General features: G+C 39.9%; 1 long non-coding RNA gene across 10 annotated transcripts in view; it reads right to left on the minus strand.

Moving 5' to 3' along the window:
• The window catches only part of LOC124506999 (uncharacterized), a 52339-nt gene extending 45773 nt beyond the window's left edge, over nucleotides 1-6566 (minus strand). For 4 of the 10 annotated variants that reach the window (XR_006960914.1, XR_006960912.1, XR_006960918.1 and 1 more), the window contains exons 1-2: nucleotides 6378-6566; nucleotides 6117-6274 (exon numbers count right to left, since the gene is read on the minus strand). This is a non-coding gene — a long non-coding RNA (uncharacterized LOC124506999). Of the gene's footprint in view, nucleotides 1-3081; nucleotides 3118-3459; nucleotides 4016-6110; nucleotides 6275-6377 lie in introns of those variants that run through there. The other 6 variants (XR_006960913.1, XR_006960915.1, XR_006960911.1 and 3 more) reach the window with 4 other exon arrangements.
• Nucleotides 6567-7394: the final 828 nt, after the last annotated feature.

The raw sequence follows: 7394 nt of genomic DNA on the forward strand, positions 1-7394 counted from the left end.
TTTACATTTAATATTTCTTAATATTATAATTCTTAATACTACTAATAATATCGAGACCATCATCATTTTTTACTGGTAATAGAGTATTCCAGTGTATGAATATACCAAAACATTTAGCCAGTTTCCTATTTATGGACCTTTAGATCATTTGCAGTCTTTTGCTATCACAAGATTTGCATCTATGTATCAGTGTAACTGAGGGTAAAATTCCTGAAATGGAAAAAAGGGTAGTACACTGTAAATTTTGATAGCTATTGCTGAGTTGCCCTTTAAAGAGCTTGTACCAATTTATACTCCCACAAATAGCATATGAAAATGCTGTTTCCCTTCATCAACATCAACAGTAGGTATTATGAAACTTTTAAATACTTGCCTTACTTTGTCTTAATTATATTTCTTTAATTATAAGTGAGGGTGAGTATTTTTTCATTATATACTTTAAGAATTGTTTTCATATTTTTAAAGTTCATTTATTTATTTTGAGAGGGAGCGCCCGCGTGCGTGTGAGCTGGGGAGCAGCAGAGAGAGAGAGAGAGAGAGAGAGAGAGAGAGAGAAGGAGAGAAAGAGAATCCCAAGCAGGCTCTGTGCTGTCAGCACGGAGGGATGTGGGATTTGAACTCATGAACCGAGAGATCATGATGTCAGCTGAAATCAAGAGTTGGATGTTTAACTGACTGAGCCACCCAGGCGCCTGAGATTTTAGATTTTTCTAATAGGTATGTTAAAAAGGTGAAAAGAAACAGGTGAATTTAAGTGAATTGTGTGTGTATATGTATACACATATACACACACAATTCACTTAAATTCACCTGTTTCTTTTCACCTTTTTAACATACCTATTATATACCTATATATATATACCTATATATATATATATATATATATATACCTATATATATATAACATACATATAGGTATATATATATATACACACATATATATGTATATAACATACATATACCTATATATATATATGTGTGTGTATATATATACACATATACACATACATATATATATATACACACACACACAATTATACATATATGTATATATGTACATATATTTTATTAAGTTTATTTATTTTGAGAGGAAGAGAGAATGAAAGTGGGAAAGGGCAGAGAGAGAGAGAGAGAGAGAGAGAGAGAGAGAATCCCAGCAGGCTCTGCACCACCAGCACAGAGCCTGACGTGGGGCTCGAACACACAAACTGTGAGATCATAACCTGAGTCAAAGTCAGATGCTTAACCCACTGAGTTACCCAGGGGCCCCTAAGTGAATAAAATATTTTTAACCCAACATATTCAAAATAGTGTCATTTTAATATATAATTGATGTAAAATTATTAATGAGACATTTTACATTCTCTTTTTGCCCTAAATCTTCTAAATCTAGTGTGTATTTTACTCTTATAAAACATCTCAATTTAACCAGCCACATTTCAAGCACTCAGTAGCCACATGTGGCTGGAGGCTACTGTGTTAGCACAGAGAAGTAGCTGTAAAGAAACTTCTCAGTGCATAGAAGCTACAGCTAACACCTAAATAACTTAAACTTGAGCATGACAACCTGCCTAGTTTTTTGAGGCCAAGTTCAGTGCCGTTTAGAGAGGAGGTACTCAAAGTTTATTTTTCTAATTGAGTTATTTTTATTTTTTCAATTGAATGTTCATACTTGTTTTATGTAGATATGGTCAAAATACCTCATTGTAGCAATGAATCATTTTGTTCGTCATGAAACAAAACACAATTCATACATTTTACTTTGTTTCTCAGAAATGAGAGATGTTTTAAGAATGTGTTTTCATAAGATTTGCCAAAAGTTTTCATCACACAATAGCTTTTTTTTTTCCCTCTTCCTTTTGGACAATTATTGAATTGATGAAGCTTTTAAGATAGGTAGGAACAGATGTGTTGACTCAATTTGGGAGGCAAAAACATTTTTACTTGAAGAGAAACCCTCAGGGAAATGGCAGTCTCTTAGGGGTGTTTAAAATCCAGTTTTAGGAAGTCCTGAGTCTTGAGCAGATGTTGTGATGGAGTTAAGAGCCAACAGAGCTTGACCCCACTCTCACAGTCCTCCAAATACTACAATGCAGTACTAGGACCAGACTCCCTAACTGGACATTTCTTTTTTTTTTTTTTTTTTTTTAATTTTTTTTTCAACGTTTTTATTTATTTTTGGGACAGAGAGAGACAGAGCATGAACGGGGGAGGGGCAGAGAGAGAGGGAGACACAGAATCGGAAACAGGCTCCAGGCTCCGAGCCATCAGCCCAGAGCCTGACGCGGGGCTCAAACTCACGGACCGCGAGATCGTGACCTGGCTGAAGTCGGACGCTTAACCGACTGCGCCACCCAGGCGCCCCCCTAACTGGACATTTCTTAAGGGGACTGACATTTTAACTAGTGCCCCGAAGTTGCCCTTCCAATTGGTCCTTTTAGGGAAATGTTAATCCCCTTTACTTCTCTTTAATTTTAGTGCTCCAGAATCTGCTTAGGGAAGGAAAGAGAAATGCTCTGCACAGTTATGCAGGTGCTTTACAATATGGTGTGAGAAAGAAATTATTTTCATTAAAATATTAATGTTCAATTCAAACATGGGGGCCCTAACACAATTGAAATGGACTTGGAGAATAGCAACTGGAGAAGCTCTGTCTGCCACCTCATTCAATTGAATCCAATCCATTCTTCTTTCAGATTTGGAAAACAGACTTAGAGAGGCAGAGACACCTGCTTAAATCACATAGCTATCCATTCAGAGGTCTGGATTTCAAGTTTTCTGGTTCTCTGTAGTATGAATTATAGCATTAAATAACATTTACTGAGTACTTACTAAGTGCTAGCCTCTGGGCTAAGTGATTTCCATAGATGTCAATGATTTACAAAATCTTTGCAATATAAGGCATTTCAAATTTATTTATTTTTCTTTTTAAGAAAAATATTTGTTTATTTGAGAGAGAGAGAGCAAGAGAGGAGCAGAGAGAGAGGGAGACAGGGGATTCAAAGCGGGCTCCACACTGATAGCAGAGAGCCATATGCAGGGCTGGAACTCACAAACTGTGAGATCATGACCTGAACTGAAGTCCGGTCCTTAACAGGCTGAGCCACCCAGGCAACCCTGAAATATTTCAAAAAAAAAAAAAAAAGCATAACTCTTCTCTAACAATTTTTTTCCTGAAACTTCATTTGTTTTCTTAAACAGAAGTTGCTGACGCATAGGTATCCAGAATCTTAATCTGCAAAGGATGCTTAGGTATACTCCACTGGGCTGTGTTTTGATGGCTAAATAAACAATAACTTATTCACAACTCAAGCCCAATCTATTTCTATTAAGGTTGCAGAGTGGTATGGAAAGCACAGCTTTTGCCTTTTTTCCTTCCTTAGTTTTGTTCACTAATGACTTCTTCCTTCTTTTCCTTCCTTTTTACCTTCTCTCCCTCCCTCCTTCTCTCTCCTCCAACCCCAGTCTTCTTCTGTCCTTCCTTCCTTCCTTCCTTCCTTCCTTCCTTCCTTCCTTCCTTCCTTCCTTCTTTCCATTCTATTATAGGAAGTGAGGTGCTAAGGACATTTTCTGTCAAGATTCTAAACTTTTTTTATTTGTCTTGCCAACATATAGAATGTTGGACATGTAAGTGTCTTAGGCATCATCTGAAGAGAAGTAGAGGCCCAGAGAGGTAGAGGATTTTCTCTGAGGTCAACTAAATGAAACTGTACTGAGGTCAAAATGCTACTACATAGCAGGAATCCACTCAGCTCCAAGTGGAAAGTCATCAGAATAGCAAAGGCAATGTCTGGTTGGCCCTGAAGTGTCAATCCTTTTTTTTAAGAACTTGATTCAATCTCAAACCAGCAAATTCCCTAGCTTCACCTGAAGGAGGGCCAGGATCCCTTGTCACAAGCCGCAGAATCAAAAGCAAATCTCTAATCATACTCAGTGCTTCAAAACCCATCAGTTGAGGGCCAGGCAGCCAGTGGGGTTTACGCAGAGTAGGTTCTCAGAAACATAGGGGTCAGGGCTTGGAAATAGACACAAGAGGAAAAAATGACTTTTATTAACCTGTGCCTGAAAGATTTAAAGCATCACTTGATTGTGGAATAAAACCAACACATTAAGAAGCCCTAATGAAAGAAAACTTGAAACTGGTTTTACATGTTGGAAGCCCAGTTTTTCAGATCCATTGTGATATTCTCAGCAGCAGGACATTCACTTTCCCATCCCAATGACTGCAGCAAAGGAATCTCTAAAGTCTATTTCTGGGCCTTAGTTTCTTTTGTAAAACAAGAGGATTTGTCCATATGGCCAGTGTATCTATATGTACAACCATGTGACTCTATAATCATATCAAAATAATAAAATGACATGTGGTTCATTAAATTTTTTTATCATTCTGATTTTTCCCCCCTCCCAGTTTGTGGCTTGGCTGAACTGGCTGAACTGAGAGGAATACCTTTAATGCTCCAGATTACTTGTAGAGATTTTTGTCTCACAATATTCCCCAAAGAATGTTAGGGCTGCTTCATTTCTCTGAGAGCCTTGCCTAGTAAACAATGTACAAACAAAACACTATTAGAGGTTCAGAAGTGTTTTCTGGAATAATCCCCAGTATGCTCACGATAAAGCCAAACTTCTTTACATGGCCTGCAAGGCCCTTGCCTGATCTGGCTCCTCTGTGCTTTCCAGGATTATATCAGACTCTCTCTCTCCTTATTTAATTTATTCTGGACACATGGCCTTCCTTTAGCTTCTGAAGGCACCATGCTGTTTGCCAACTCAAGGCCTTGATATGGCCTGTTTTCTCTGCCGAAACTGTCTTCCCTCCCTCTTGGTCTGCTTGAATGATTCAGGCCTAAATATCACATCATCAGGGAAGTGATCACCTCATCCAAAACCAAAATCAGGCCACCCTGTCCTTTCTTGTCAAAGCACTCAATAAAATTTGTGATTTACACATATTTCTATGTTTACTTTATTCATCTTCCTAACTAGTCTTTGAGGGAAGGGGCTGTTTCTTTCTGTGTTTGCTATTGTATTTCCTAGCACATAGTAGGTGCTCTTTGGGGACTATTGTGAGATAAAAATCTCTACGATATTTGCGATATTAGTAAAGGAGTAAATGTATTCACAGAAAATTCCCAGCACAGTCAGCCCTTATTGGTTGTTTAGATAGGACATGATTCTTGAGAACCCTTAGTGAAACCATGACTGTGACCTTGTTTTGGCATTGTGGAAATAGTTATTGGTCCTTCCATAATCTGACAACTCTTCCAATGTGTGTTTATTCAGACTGATTCAATCTCTTTAATGACTCAGTGGGAACACCATTAAGCCAGTTAATGCAAACTCAATTCCCTCAATTCGAGTTCTTGGTCAACTGCAGAGATGTTCTGGCCAAGAAGATACCTGAGATTTCGAGTTTGAACTAAAGTACTCTTAAGAGGAAAAAATCAAGTGAATCTCCAGTGATTGACACTGTCTATGAATAAAAGTGAGAATTAAGTCATATGTGGAAATACTACATAGTCACCTGACTGCAGTCAGTTTTATTTAGCTGTTGCTGGAGCCCCATGGAGAAGGGTTTATTTGTTAAGAATGGAATAGTTCTTTTAAAATTCTGTAGCAATCATCTCTCTCTCTCTCTCTCTCTCTCTCTCTCTCTCTTTTTTTCTCCAGTCCATGGAAAGTGTTATCTCAGGCGGCTTTGTGCAGGAAGTTGGGTTTATCACTTCCTCACAGTTGCACTTTGTCTAGGACTTAACTACATGCTATCAGATTACATCAAAATGTAGGCCTTTGTGTGTTTAACTCATCAAAGGAGTGGACCCTCAGGACTTGATATCACTTCACTGCATATGCAGCCATGTAGCAAAACAAAGCCTATCTAAACAGGACAGAACTATTTCTGTTGCGAGGCGACTCTGCTAGCTCGAGCTTGCAGAAATGGTCGGGTTTCAGGTGTCTGTAGTGTTTCACTTCTTGTTTTTATATTTATCTCGTTTTAGAATTGCAGTCATTTGCCTGGTTGTGTGCAAGGAAGGAAACCCAAAATATTACCTACAAGGGAGGAGACAAGATTGCTCCAATCCCCAGTGTCAGTTGGAGGCAGCACTAACCTTTACCTCATCATCTTGATTTTCACTTGAAAGCTGAAGTTGCTGCGGTCAGAGTCTGGGCTCCAGGGATGGCCACACAGGGGGTTTGAATCCTGGCTCCTCTGTTTCCTGCTTGTGCGTCCTGGGGCAAGTTATTTCACCTCCTTGGGCTTCCGTTTCTCTGTCTGAAAAATGGAAAAATTACAGCACCTGCCTAATAGCCTTATGATATGGAATAAATGATAGGGATGAAATAGTGTGTGAAAAGTGCATATGGAATGTGCTCACCACAGGAGGCATATCAGTCTTGTGAAGCCGGAGGGGTCCTGCACGCCACACCCTGCAGAGTGAGTGGCAAGGCCGGCACAGTCCCGGGCTGGCTCAAGTTTCTCAGGCTGCACTTCCACCTTTGGGGCCTCGTTGCTAGTTTCTTCTCTGTGGAGTTCCCTCTTCTCTGCGGTGGGCTGGCTGCCAGATGCCGCCTCTATTGGCAGCCACAGGAAGCCGATGCAACTGTGAAGTAATACTTCTGCCCCGGGGCTGGCCCCGCCCTGTTGACCAAGGGTTTTAGATCTGCTCAGCCAACTCCTTTTAATATCTTGCCTAAAAAGGACTTCTCACCCTGCTCTGCTGCACTGGGCGATGGCTGCCTGCCCTAGAGGGCTCAGACAAACAGCTTTCGGGGGATAGAAATGGGGAAGGGAACTTCTTCCTCCCAGACGAATGTTTTGGGAGTTGGGGGTACCATCTTGCAGCAACTGTCTGATATGATGATCATTTACCAAAATCATATGTCAAAGGAAGAGGGATAGGCTTGATTTTATAAAATCCTTCCAAGCCAGTGGAGTATAATGAGGTGCTCTGAAAAAAAAAAATTATTTGCATCATGGCAGTATGCAAATTTTCACAGACCTATGACTGGAAAGAAATTAAATTACACCTAAAAAACTTTATAATTTAAGAAGGTAAATGTTTTTTCTTTTCCCTTTTGAAAGTCTGAAACCATTCTAAATAGGAAATTGAAACAAGCATAATGCTTTATTGCTTCTTTATACTCTGGTTATTCACTGATGGCTCCCTACCTTGATGGTTTCCTCCCTTCCGGCTTCTGAGGTGGCAGATGCCCTGTGAGCCACACTCCACCTCAGCTGTTCAGATCACTTCAGAGCCACAAACACCTTCCATTCAGTGCCAGCTGGCTTTGGCTTGGTGTCAGAGGTTCTCATCCAGTGGATTTTGCCTCTCTGCCTGGCCCCATGGGGTGAGCTCTTTGGCTATCTCTTTAGCTCTTGTCCTTGGATGCTG

The sequence above is a fragment of the Lynx rufus genome, unplaced genomic scaffold (assembly GCF_022079265.1).
Source record: "Lynx rufus isolate CCGP_SWC_20201006 ecotype Redwood Valley unplaced genomic scaffold, mLynRuf1.p SCAF_11, whole genome shotgun sequence".
In the NCBI taxonomy this organism is placed as follows: Eukaryota; Metazoa; Chordata; class Mammalia; order Carnivora; family Felidae; genus Lynx; species Lynx rufus.